This window comes from Equus caballus, chromosome 23 (assembly GCF_041296265.1).
Source record: "Equus caballus isolate H_3958 breed thoroughbred chromosome 23, TB-T2T, whole genome shotgun sequence".
NCBI classification, from domain to species: domain Eukaryota; kingdom Metazoa; phylum Chordata; class Mammalia; order Perissodactyla; family Equidae; genus Equus; species Equus caballus.
This window is the reverse complement of record NC_091706.1, coordinates 17,421,942-17,435,994: the sequence shown is the minus strand read 5'-3', so window position 1 is coordinate 17,435,994 and position 14,053 is coordinate 17,421,942. Positions and strand designations below refer to the sequence as shown.

Here is a 14,053-nt window from a genome sequence, read left to right as displayed (position 1 = left end):
ATGACACTCTCTGTCCCCAACTTTGTATGGAATTGTGTGCAGGGGATAAAGGCTGTCCCTAGTAAATTTCATATCTGGAGTTTGGTGTGCATTTGAGCAGGGGAACAACATTACACTTGGTAGATAAGGACCAGAGCAGCTCTCTAAACCAGTGCCTCTCACAGTTCACTGAACATGTGAAGAGATCTTGTTAGAACGTGGGTTCTGGTTCAGTGGGTCTGGGTGGGCATGAGAGCCCACATTTATAGCTCCCTGGCGATGCTGTGCTGCAGGCCCGTAGGCCACATGTTGAGTAATAAGCTTCTAAACCAGTGGTTCTCAGCCCTCACTGCACATGAGAACCACCTGGGGGAGTTTCTGAAAGATACCAAGACTGTGGAGCCTACCCCAGACCGAATTCAATCAGAATCTGGGTCCTCACAAAAGCTTGTGCACAAACGTCCACAGCAGAATTATTAACAGCTAATAATAGCTAAATAATAGCTAAAAGGTGGAAACATCACAAAGGCCCAACTGTTGAATGGATAAAAGTAAGTGGTATATCCAAACAATGGGATGTTATTCCGCCATAAAGAGGAATGAAGTATTGATAAATGCTACAACACGCATGATACTTGAAAACATTAAGCTAAGTGAAAAAATCCAGTTACAAAATACCATATATTGTATGATTCCATTTGTATAGAATGTCCAGAATACGCAAATCTATAAGACAGACAGTAGATTCGTGGCTGCCAGGGGCTGGGGGAGGGGAGAATAGGGAATGACTACCTCGGCACTGGGTTTCTTACTGGGTTGACAAATATGTTCTGGAATTAGATTGTGGTGATGGTGGCACAACTTTGTCAACATACTAAACCCACTGAAGTGTACACTGTAATATCCGTCACAAAAACTAATACTTTTGAAAATCCAAATTGCCTCACAGTAGAGTTCTCAAATTTTGACATGCTTTAAACCTGGAGGGCGTATGAAAACACAGATTGCTGGGCCCATCCCAGGTCCAGGGCAGAAGCCAAGTTCCTGGGAGATGCTGATGCTGTGGGTCTGGGACCTCACTTTGAGGACCATGGCACTAGACCAGAATATCAACATCACCCAAACACTTGAAGTGATCAAATCTTTCCTTTTTTGAAGACTGTAAACCACTCAGGCCAAAGGCCAGGGGGTTTCTTTTCTACTTGCTGAATGTATGCATTGAACATAAAAGCATTCCTTTCCACTCTTTGATGAGTCTTGTAGTGAAAATAGGTTCAAATAACTATTTACTGATGAATGAGAGGTTTGGGTTCTAATCCCATAACTCAGAAATGAAGTCTGACAAAAGCTTCCTGAGAAAAGAAAATCAGCTTTCATGACATCTGAGCTCGGGTCCCTGCACATATCAGTGGGCTCTAGAGATGACCATGGGCTATTGTAGATTCAGCATAATCCACTGAGCCATACAAATGGCTTCATGTTCAGATGCTCATTTTTTAATATAATAGCCACCAATAAGTAAAAAAGTAATAATAATGCATCTTGCTTTAGTATCACTCCTGCATGAAAGGATTAAGGAACAAAAACACAAGAGGATCTGGGGCCTACATAATTGTGCCATTGTTAATGATTTTGCTTTTCTACCTAAGATGAATTCAAAGATGGTTCTTACTAAAAAAATGAAAACCAACATACTTTGATTACATTCAATTGTATATAGCGTTTACAAATCCCCACAAATCTAAAGGATTGTAAAGATGACTATGTATATGGAGAGAGAAACGTATTTTTGTTGTTTTGTTCTTTTAAACCAACCTTTTCTCAGTGTGTCTTTACCCCGAGCATGGTCATGAATGTGGTCTTAATTTCTCATATATTAAATTCTTCTTAGATTTTAGATTAATCTTACAGTAAAATAACTTATGAAACGGAAAAACTAAACACTTTCAAGATAGGGTTTGCACAGTAAGTACGAGGTCTGTTCTGCAGATTCTAGATTTGTTTTGAATTCTAAGGACTGTGTTGACTAAGAAAAGTCCATTTCTACCTGTGCAAGGACATGACATTGTCTTAATTGCCTTAGGAGACATAAAAATGTTCACAATTTTGCACTATTCATACCTTAGCTATTCAGTCAAATGCAGGAAAATGCTAGCAAATTTCATTGAGAGGGGTTTAACCAGGCTGATTAACTAAAACTTTGTACTCTTACTTTCAAATGAGATTTCTCCCAACAATAAAAGAGCCATCCTTAATTTATATTGTGACGCATATTCAACTTTTATCCTCCAGACAAGATTTTAGAGAAAACAAATGAGAAAAGTGAGCCGTTTTGGGACCTGACAAAATAATGCCTGGCATTAGTCTGGATTTGATTTGACCTTCCTAATCACACTGTCAGCACGAATCACGAGGGCAGGACGAATCTCTCTCTTTTTCTTTTTGTCGCTCATACAGCCCCCGCCCCTGGGCTGTGCAGATAGTAGGAAGTGACGAGGAACTTATGAAATAAACGAACAAATTTTTCAAGGCAATAGCAGGCCAAAGCCACACACTGTATGACCCCATTTATATGAAATGACCAGAACCAGAGTCTCTTTGGGGTGTATTTTTGGGGTGATGAGAAAATGTTCTGGAAGTAGATAGTGGGGACGGTTGCCTAACACTGTGCACGATCTTAATGCCACTGAAGTGTACACTTTGAAATGATGAAATTAATTTATGTTATGTGAATTTTACCTCAATTAAATAAAAAGAAAGCTGGCCAGATTGCAAAATACCAACACCAGTCCTGATGTCCACCATCTACGTGTCCCTCCTTCCACACGCACACCCTGCTCCCGCCCCCAAGCACCAACCTCACTAAATGTCTGTGTGCAAATTAATAGTAGAGAAGGGAACCATCTGCTCCCTTCCAACGTCACCTCAGTGCCACTACAGTCAAGCTTTACCGGATTCTCGTGGATAACGAGAAAGCAAAATATCCCAGAACCCAACACGTCCCTCTGCAAGTGACGATCAGAGCAAACTCCATTTGCTTCTCCGCGGCATTCGGACCCACGCAGAGTATTCTGAGAGAGGACTATGCGCAGTGATCTTCGCTGTCACCTGATCGGAGCCTCGTCAAGAACTAAGCACATATGGAAGCTTCTCCAGCCATCGAGTTGGTCCTCCCAGGACCCTGCTCAGCTGCATTGGCCAAGGCTGTTCCTGGAAGCAAAACTCCCAGAAGATGGACTGAACGTGGGCCCAGCAGAGGGAGAGGAGAAGGGAGGAGGCCCGAGGACTGGAAAATGCTGAGTTGAGTCTACAGGTAGAGGGAAGCCGGCCCTCCTACAGTGGGTCACTTAGCAAGAGGAATGTGGATGACAGTCCATTCTATCAGGGGATCTTTTCCCTCCCAGAGAAGCTTAGACCCAAAAGACAGGCCCTAGGGCTGCACTAGCTAGGAATTTGCCCATATCCTAGGGAGTCACTTTCTGTTTATTTTTAGCATCCCACTGTCAGACGTTTTCAGAGAGGACCTCCTCCTTATAACCACTGCTTTCTTGTGCAGTTAATTACACTCCCGATGACAACTGCTTGAAAAATCCCAAGACAATTAAGTGCAAGAGAAACCCTGCAAGCCTGAATGCTGAGTGGACGCCTGCTTCGCTGTGATGCTCCGCTCTAGGCAGGTGCACGTCTGGCCTGTGAGACTCAGAGGCACACATGCACACATACACAAACCCAGATGTCAGAACTCTCCACTCAAGGCCCTCCTTCCCCACCAGGAACTAGCAAATTTCCTAACTGAGTAGGCTGCTCCTCTCCAGACCCTGTGTTCCTTAGATTTAAGAAAGGAAACACTTTTCTGGAGCAGCAGGAGAAAGTGGACCCCTCCTATTCAGCAAAGAAACAGCAAAGAAAAATACACATGATCTCAAGTCCTTCATCTTTTAGTATATTTAGGAATTAAGTTTTGATTCAAAGTATTTTCTCTTTACACACTCCCCAGATTTCTTTTAAGTCATCACCCTTAAAGGATTAAAACTAATGGTTTTTTAATTATAAAAAAATGATTGTCCTTAGTAGAAAGGTTGAGACAGTTTTTATAAGAGGAACAGAGCAAAAAATGGAAATAACATAAAAGAGAAAAGGAATTTTTCATCTTTACTGTCTTTCTTTCCTTTTTCTTTCTCTCTCTTATTAAAGTTCTCAAAATTAACGCAAGTCAAGTTCAACCAGGAAGATGACAGACAGATAGATAGATGAGAGATAGATGATAGAAGGACATATGCATGAGCCATCCCTTCCACTGTCCTTCGCTTTGTCTCCATTCCTGCCCACTCTGTCCCTCAGGTCCTCGCCCCGCCCTGAACTCTCCACCAGGGTTACACCACCATCTGTATTCTTCCACCCCCTCGCCATCCTCACACAAATGCACGCCAGCATGCTTGCATGTGTGAGGGATTCTTTCTTACAATTTATTCTCACAAAATGAGATCATACTATACACATTTCTCTTGTTTTTCTCACGTAACTCTACATTCTGTCCATCCCTCTAGGATGGTAGATGGAGATCTAACTCATGTCCATAATAACTGCATAATAGTTCATATTATGGATACACCACATTCCCTTTCAATCATCATTCAGGTTGTTTCCACGTTTTTTCAATTCAAAAATTCTACTATATATAATATAAAATTATGTAATTCTGTTATATGTATTTAATGATCTATGCACAAGGAGATATATGTAATTAAATATTTATATTTTTGTATCTATAACACAGACTCCCAAAATTTGAATTGTCAGGTGAATACATACAAGAAGATATTTTAATGGGAGCAGAAAAATAAAAGCCAACTGAAGGCAAATTGGGGAAAAGAGGATCACAGAAGGTGGTCCCAAATGAGAGCTGTCATTTTTTCTTTGACATGGTCGTCATATCTGCTTACCGTGCCCCAGGCTGGCTTCAGTAGGGATCTGAGCTCAGCAGATCCAGATCAGGTCTCACACTCTTCCTAGGGGATCAGGCAGTGAGTGAAGCTGAGAGGCAGCTCCCCAGGCAGCCATCTTTGACTACGCCTGCTTGTAGGAAGTCTTTCCACCCAGTCATCCGTGTGCCAAGAGCTGGGGCTCCAGAATGGTCTGATGCTTCTCCCACTTGAAAGCCCTTCCATCATCTGAAGACAGCACTTATGGTCCTTCTGAGTCTTCACTAAAACAAACGTCCCCAGGTCTTTTAACTGCTCCTCATATGGGACAGTTTTGAGTGTACTCACCCTAGGTATATTCTTGTCTACTCCGAGTTTCCTCCAGCATGGGGCCCCAGGGGCTGCCACATCCGCTCAGGTGAGAGGACCACCACCAACCTCATTTTGAACATAATTGTTGCTCCCCGTCAACAGCCTCATCTCAGTGTTGATTCACTCTGAGTTTACAATAGACCAACACTCTGGATTCTTTTCATATGTGCTGTCACTAAGTCATACAGAAAACGTCACTAAGTTCCTGACATCTTCTTCCATTTTCTAAGATGTGACCATGGAAGAAACTATGTGGTACTGGTGATGCACTCACCACTACACCCTTTATCAGAGAAGGGATGAGAGGTGGCAGGAGGAAAAACAGGAGGAGGCACGTTTCAAATCTGAAATTTTCTATCTGTTTTCTTCTACCATCATAAATACCCCTACTGTGTTTTTCTCTCATATTGATCCAGCATTATTCCATGTTACCAATAAAAGAAGAAGAGTTTTCCTGTAAGTGAAAAGGATCACATTATTTTGACATAGTGAACCACGAGTAGCACCAGGGACCTGCACTGGCGAGAAGCTCGACCCCATCCTCTGGGTCTGAAGAGTCCACTGTGGCAGCGGGCTTCTCCTTGAAGAACTCACATAAGACTCTGGATGCACAATTTCACTATAAAGCAAGTAGTAAAGCTAAGGAATACTTCTTCACAGGGTGAGAAAAGGCTGAAAAAACAAGTAATTTCCCCCCAAAATGCTGACCTAGTTCTGGATGACAAAATTTACGAGGGTATGGACCTATTTGTCTTGTTCAGCATTCTATCCTCAGAGCTAATTATTGACAAAAGATCAACTCTCTGCCTGTCTGGTTGAATGAATGAAGGAATGATGATCCCAACCTTTGAGGCAGATGTCAAGGAGAACAGCCAGGCCCTGCCATCACATTCATCCCATCAAATACTGCTCTAGAAGGTCCACAGTCTGAATCACGACAGCAATTTCTAGGATTTATATTCTGAAAACCTCTGGTCCTATAGAGAACAAATTCAGGGACTCTGGGGTTGGTTAGAACAGCTACTTCTAGTGAAAGGATCAATTAATTCAATCAACAAATACTTATTGTGCACATTATAGGTACCAGGCAAAGGTTTAGATGTACAAATAATAGCAGCTGTAAACACAAAAATTCTGTCTTCGTGGAGGACAAAATCTCATGGGTAAACAGGTATAAAATCAAAATAAATAAGTGAACTATATAAGACATTAGAAGTTCCTAAAGGTGTAGAGAAGAATAAAGTAGAAAGGATTTAATGCGTGAGAGAAGACCACCCAGCTCTTTTTCTTATCTCATCCCCACTACAACCAAGTTCACGAAGGTAAGTGCAATTTTCTTTCCCACCTTCCAGAAAAGCAAACCAGGGGAGAAAGAGAATCACTTAAACTTTTAAATCATTAAACAAGAGACTGGGGAAAAAGTCACCCCCAAATGTGCTGGTACTTAATTTAGGGTCTAAAGCTCTGCTTTGGAGCATTAGCAGCTGTCCACATCAGCTGAAAAAGGAGCCTTCCCAGGTTCGACCTGGCAGCTGGCATTTACTTCCTGGGTCATGTCCAGGGTCAGAAATCCTCTTGTGGAGATGAGACTGTCCCCTTCTCCAAGCAGCTAAGTGTCTCTGCCATTCCAGCTTCCATGCGTTCTTGTTCTTAAGCTACAGGGAAAGAGGAAGGAAGTAAAGGATGACTCTTTCCTTGGCCAACCATTCAACGCAGAATCTGAGTTGGAAACGTGTGACGAAGGAGCTATCTGTGGAGCAGGAAGCACCTGACATGGAGGTAACACGTGGGAGATAAAACCCACAACCTGCACTGGGGCCTTACCCCATTAGTGTCATCATGAACAGCCATTGTGTGTCTTTATCAGACTGGGTACTTGGTCGTCCCATGGGGGAAGATGTTGTGGTCCATCTCTACTCTAGGACTAAGGCTTCAACATCAGTGCCAGAGGTACAGGGGATGGTGGGAACCCCAAATCCCCCACAGGATGAGTGTCTAAATTTTGAAGGGGATCTCCAACAGTGAGTGGGCCATCTAACTTCTCTGTTTCCTGCTCTGCAAGAGGGGACAGAACCAGGGGCCACATCTACCTCCCAGGGGTGTTCGGACAGATCCAGTGGGCTCTTGGCATGTGCACACAGCACATTACCTAAACATGATCTTTTGTTTTGTTGGGAGAGACACTCCCATCAGAAGAAGGGGAGGAAAGGGAGAGTTGGCAATGGGAGGAGGAGATGGAGAAGAATGAACTCAACTCAAGCTGACAGCTGAAAAGCATTGACTCAGCCACGTAAGTGCTAGAAATGAGAACACCACTGAGTAGCAGAGAAGGAAAAAAATGCAAAGATCCGCTTTCCAAATGCCAGGAGCATGTACTTGTACTGAGAACAGCAGGGCTCCTCTCACAGCCCTGCTCCCTACCAGTCAAGTGGCTCCATGGGGCAGCTCAGTGGCTCCTTCTTGCGTCACCAGATCCCAGGGTATTATCACTTTGGTAGTTTGTTAACCCTGAGAACATGGGGAAAGGAACAGCCATTTATAAAGCAGAGACAGACTTTCTCATCTCCACGTTGAGACCTTGTCTGGAAATGGGGATGGGAAACGAAAAGATTAGTTGAGCAGGCTTCTGGGTGAAAATGAAAAAAAAAAAAAAAAAAAGACTTTCTATTTTTAGACGCTTGAGAGGAGGGATTTGGCTTCCACCACCCCATGTGCCCCTGACACTGATGCTGAAGCCTTAGTACCACAGTAGAGATGGACCACAGCATCTTACCCCATGGGATGACCATGCACCAGGTCTGGTAAAGAAACACAGTGGCTCTTCATGATGACACCGTCGGGGTAGGCCCCCATTGCAGGCTCTTGGTTTTCTTGTCCACGTGTTACCTCAATGTCGGTGCTTCCTGTTCCACAGATAGCTCCTTCATCACACGTTTCCAACTCTGATTCTGCGCTGAGTGGAAAACACAGAAAAACAATCATCCTCAAATCTTTGTAAAAACTAATAGGATCTTTTTTGGGAGAGAAATATGACTTAGCTTTTCTTAGAATGCAGAAGTCTTCTCCAATCATCAAAAAGAATTATAGGAAAGCAAAAAATGTAACTTCAGGAATATATGTATAAACTCATGACCTGTCTCACTTACATTCTGGCTGACAGCTATGAAAAATTTCCCCAAACTCCTTTAAACAACAGTCGAAGCCTAGAGCCAGTGGCTCCGGTGGATGTTAGGTCCATTCCTGTACTTGAAATACTCCTCTCTTATGCCTCCCACTTCTGGGAATCTATTGAAAAAGAAGTGTGACCAATTTATCAGACTTTCAGACTCTGAAAAAATATTTCAAAGGGTTTGGTGTTGCAGAGAGGACCACTAACCTCCCGCAAAATAAGAGGACCCTGAGCAGGCACCCGGAGCACCTGGCCCTTTCAGCACAACTGACACGTTTTATTTCCAGCCAGGTGAACAGCGTCTCTCCCATGTCTTTTCAAAGGAGGAGGGGGCTTTAGAGGGAGAACAGGAGCACACCCCCAAATCTTCGTTATGCACGCATCATGCATAGTGATGCTGAGAATCCATCTGTGCCGCAGTCGATGATGAAACAGCTCAGGAGCACAAACCCTTTCTGCACATGTGCAAAATGACACTTGAGCACTAAAAGGGCAGAGCATTACCCATTCGTTCAACAAACTATAGCTCTCAGGATATGTTTAAATGAGCCAGCCACAGAGAACTGCTCTCTTCTAGGTGGAAACGATTGCCATCATTCAACGGCAACTGCCACCATCATCCTCATCAGCAGCAGTGACTATCCCTCCATCACTCTTCTACTGGATGACAACCAGCAGCCTCCAAGATGCTCCTGGCACTGTGTTGCCTCTGCTTCCAGAGCAGAGATGGGCTTTTATCATATTCACTTCCTCCTCCTCCTGGGGTAGTTCTCTCTTATGCTTTAATCGCACATGCAGGCGCCCACACACACACATGTCCCGAGCGAGGTCACATTCTAACAACTCTCTTAGGGGACACTGCAGTGCTGAGCAGCTGCCTCACAAATACTTGTGCTCGGAATTCTCTGACTCCTGTCCTTCAGGAGAAGCTCTGACAGCGACTTTGTGTCCAACACTTCTGATCTCAGGTTCACCATCTGGACAAATTGTTATGACCAAACTTAAAACTCAGCCTCCATTTCCTCCTCTGTGAGATGGGGATAATAATGGAACCAACTACCTACAGGAGACATCGGCAAACTTCCTCGGTACAGGGCCAGAGATTGAATATTTTTGACTTTGTGGCCTCAAGGTCTCTGTCTCAACCACTCCACTTGGCTGTTGTAATGTGAAGGCAACCCAGACAAAATGGAAACACATGGGCATGGCTGTGTTCTAATAAAACACTGAAATTTGAATTTCATAAAGTTTTTATGTCATGAAATATTCTTTCACTTTTTTTAAACAACCATTTAAAAATATGATATAATCAAAGGAAATTATATCTTGAAGAGATTCCTGTACCCCCATGATCACAGCAACATTATTCAGTAACCAAGGTATGGAAACAATCTAAGTGTTCACTGACAGATGAATGGATAAAGAAAATGTGGGGTGTGTGTGTGTGTGTGTGTGTGTGTGTGTGTGTAATGGAATATTATTCAGCCATAAAAAGGAATGAAATCTTGCCATTTGCAACAACATGGAGGGCATCATGCTAAGCAAAAGAAGCCAGAGAGAGAAAAACAAATACTGCATGGTATCACTTATATGTGGAATCTAAAAAATAAAGTTAAACTCATAGAAACAGAGTAGAAAAGTGGTTGCCAGGGGCTGGGAGGTGGGAGTAATAAGGAGAGATTGGGAAAATGGTACAAACTTTTCATTATAAGATAAATAAGCTCTGAGCATTGAATGTATAACATGGTGACTATAGTCGATAACATTGTAGTTTATAATTGAAATTTGCTAAGAGAGTAGAAAAATGTCCTCACCAAAAAAAAAAGATAAATGTGACGTGATTGGATGTGTTGATTAAGTCAATGGGGAATCCTTTCATGATGTACACATATATCAAATCATCACATTGTACAGTTTGTTTTTTATTTTTTACTGAGGAAGCTTTGCCCTGAGCTAATATCTATTGTCAATCTTCTTCTTTTTCTTATGTGAGCCACCACCACAGCATGGCCACTGACAGACCAGTAGTGTGGTTCCATGCCCAGGAACCAAACCCAGGCCACTGAAGTGGAGAATGCCAAACTTTAACCATTAGGCAACCAGGGCTAGCCCCATTGCACACTTCAATTATCTTACAAATTTATTTGTCAATTATACCTCAATAAAGCTGGGGAGAAAATGAAACCTATTCCCAGCCTGTGGGCCCTACAAAAACAGATGACAGGCCAGATTTGGCCCATGGGCCATACTTTACTGACCTCTAACACAGAGACCATGATGAGGAGGAAACAAGTCACTGATGTAAAGCACTCAGCAGACTGCCTGAGACCTAAGAACTCAACCCACAGGAGCTATCACTCTAGAGGTCGAAGAAGAAACCAACATGGCTGAGGTGGAGCCCTTCAACTTGACCCAGCCCTACATCTTACTTCAAAGGGTGAGAGGGGGACTGTCATTTCTCAGGTGGAGCAGGGATGAAATAGGCAAGAAACAGGTGCACACATGAAGAGATATCTGGCAGTCCTGCTTCTACTGAAGAGTTTTGCTGCCTGAGCCCAGGGTGCAGTGACCTGAGAATTTCAGCCAAAAAAAGTTAACAAAAGTACAGGAAACTGAAGGCAAGAGTTACAGGTGCCTGCTTGCTGCAGATGTTGTGTAACTAACTGCCCCCTTGGAGTCATGTTGGTGGGTATAAATCAACTAGTAATAATAATAACTGTAACAGTGAAATTCAATTACTTATGTAACTTGGTACTGAGATTTTATACTATACAATTGCACCCCTAAATGAGGTATTATAGAGGATTTCCAACCAAAGAGAAACAGACGGGAATAAGCTTTCCTACCCACGTTTGAATCCCCTCCAGTACTCACGTACCAGGCACGGAATCTCTCGGCCCATCATGGTTCTCATTCAGACATTTATGCTGCCAACACACATGTAGTTTTGCATCATGTGGCCCATTATGAAACAAGGTGGGTGCTCCTGAAGGAGGAAGGAAGCCCCGGGAAGTACCTCCTCAGTGATGTAAGGGCTTCTGCTCCTTTGCCTCCTGCTTTCTCCACTACTCCTGCCACATCCCCTCCCTCCCACAAGGAGTGTTGGGTCCTCCCTGAAGCACAAATATCCACCATCGTACCTGATCAAAATGACATCAATGTCGGCACCAATCATACCACAAGGATAAGGTTAAAAACTATAATCTGTGGCTTATCAAATGAGTACATGATTTAGAATTTTACACTATAAAATTAAAGGTTTTTTCTTACATTATTTCTTTCCACAGCCAACACTAAACCACAGTAGGTGAGGACTTAAGAGCTATTTGATTTATGAAATGGGTTTTGTTCAGTTGTGTGTCTTGATTTGTTTTTAAAGAACATGTCAGTTGCTCCCTAACAGGAGTGTTTCGATTCTAGTCAACAAGCATTTATTATGAACTGTTTACACGCATAGCCTAGTCTTAAGCCATGGACCAGGTGAAGACATCTTCCAAACTAAATCCTGGAGTCATGATTAGACAAGTATATGAATGAGGACAATGGGATAGGCTGCCCCAATAGGTCAGAGATGGGATTACTGCCACCATGGGTGTGTGGAGAAGTAAAAAGTGTGACGCTCTGCTGTCAGAGCATATGATCAAATTCGGCAAAAAAGCACACACACAAAGGGGGAAAACGAGACATGAAGCAAAAGCATGAAGGTCACAGAGGAGTAAACGGATATACTAAAGCATGAGAGATCTAAGTAGGGGTCACTCATGCAGTGGGCAGGGTGGTGCTCCCTGGAAATTCCTGCCCACTCAGAACATCAGAATGCGACTGTATGTGGAAATAGGGTCTTTGTAGATGTAAATAATTAAGTTAGGATGAGGTCATAGTGGGTTAGGGTGGTCCTTAAATCCAATGACTCACATCTTTATAAGAGAAAGGAGAGGGAGATTTGGACACAGAGACACACAGGGAGAAGGCGATCTGAAGATGGAGGCAGACACTGGAGTGATGCAAAGACAAGCCAAGGAAGGAATGCCAAGGGCAGCCGGACACCACCAAGGGCTAGCAGAGGCGAGGAAGGATTCTTCCCTAGAGCCTTCAGAGGGAGCAAGGCCCTGCTGACACCTTGACCTCAGGCTTCTAGCCTCCAGAACTGTGAGAAAATAAATTTCCATTGTTTTAAGCCACCCACTGTGGGTAGTTGGTTATGGCAGCCTCAGGAAACTAATATACTCAGCAAGGGGAGTAATTGGAAGAACAGAGCTGGGAGGCAGGCACTAAACTGGTCTGATGAATGGGACCTGTGGCTTCTCCTTCTGTTCCTCACACCAGAGCAAAACCTATGCTCCTGGTACTCTCTCTGTGCTACAGAAGAAGATATGTTCCCCACTGACAAAATCATTCTGCAGCAAGGGGACTGTTCATTAGATTAGCCCCAAGGGGTGCCAGAAAGCTAAGGAATGCCACATAAACATGGAGTTTCACAAATATCTCCATCAGAGACAGAAATTACCTGCCATCTCAGGCTTCCAGGAAGAGCCATCGTAACCTTAGGGAGGAAGCACTACAGATGTCAGTCAGCAACTTGACTCAGTGTTGCTCCTATGGCTGAGCCAGTCACGTATGATGCAGAGGCTGGGGGTCCTCCCATCCTGACTTGCATGCAGAAGCCATGTACAAGCACCCCGTCTCTTCAGGGCGCTTGGCAGAGCACAGTGCCTGGTAAACAGAGCAAGAAGAAGATCTTAACTACCCTGCTGGGCTAATCAGGCAGCAGGCAGGATGAAGCAGAGAGCCTCTGTGGAAGACTTGTAAGCGGGCTTCCTTTCACCCAGGGCTCTGTCTCTACAGTACACGCTCAGAGCATAATGCGCTTTGATTCCTTTCTCCTTTTCTTTCTCTTTCTTTTTTGATTTTTGTATAAAGCTTTCTATCCTTCTTTTTTTTATTACCAAGTGATATATGAAATATTCTCATTGTAAAAGATCTGAGTAAAATATAACCCCACTCTCTTCCACAGAGGTAACCACATTAATACACATCTTTGCCGTCCTTCTGTGTATTTAGACATTCATATAAAATAATCTATTTTCATATAAATTGATGCTTCTATATATGATGTTTTCCCTTGCTTTTTTTTTTTTTTTGGTACTTGAGAAAGATTCGCCCTGAGCTAACCTCTGTGCCAATCTTCCTCTTCTTTGTATGTGGGTCATCATCACAGCATGGCCACCAATGAGTGGTGTAGGTCTGCACCCAGGAACCGAGCCAGGCCACTGAAGCAGAGCATGCTGAACTTCACTATTAGACCACGGGGCTGGCCCCTTAATTTGCCTTTTTAACTACAATATATCCAATAAATCTTTCACTGTCAATAATGCCTCATTCCTTTTGATGACTGCATGTATGCCACATAATTTATTTAGCCTTGCTCAAATTGCTGGGCTTTTTATTGCTTCCAGTTCTCCATGTTATAAGGAACACTGAAATGGACATCCTTGCATAATGCACACCTGTGCTGGAACAAACTTTGCTTTAGATAGATTCACAGAAATGATCTTATTGGATCAAGAGACATGGGCATTTTAACCTTAAATGATACAGCCAAATTTCCCTC

At 43.2% G+C, this 14,053-nt stretch overlaps 1 long non-coding RNA gene across 1 annotated transcript; it reads right to left on the bottom strand.

The window, feature by feature from the left end:
* Positions 1 to 4,422: 4,422 nt before the first annotated feature.
* LOC138920282 (uncharacterized) lies at positions 4,423 to 13,155 on the bottom strand. Its single transcript, XR_011431159.1, has 2 exons — positions 12,950 to 13,155; positions 4,423 to 6,928 (listed from the first exon to the last, which is right to left on the bottom strand). It is a non-coding gene; the product is annotated as an uncharacterized lncRNA (long non-coding RNA).
* Between the last annotated feature and the right edge of the window lie 898 nt (positions 13,156 to 14,053).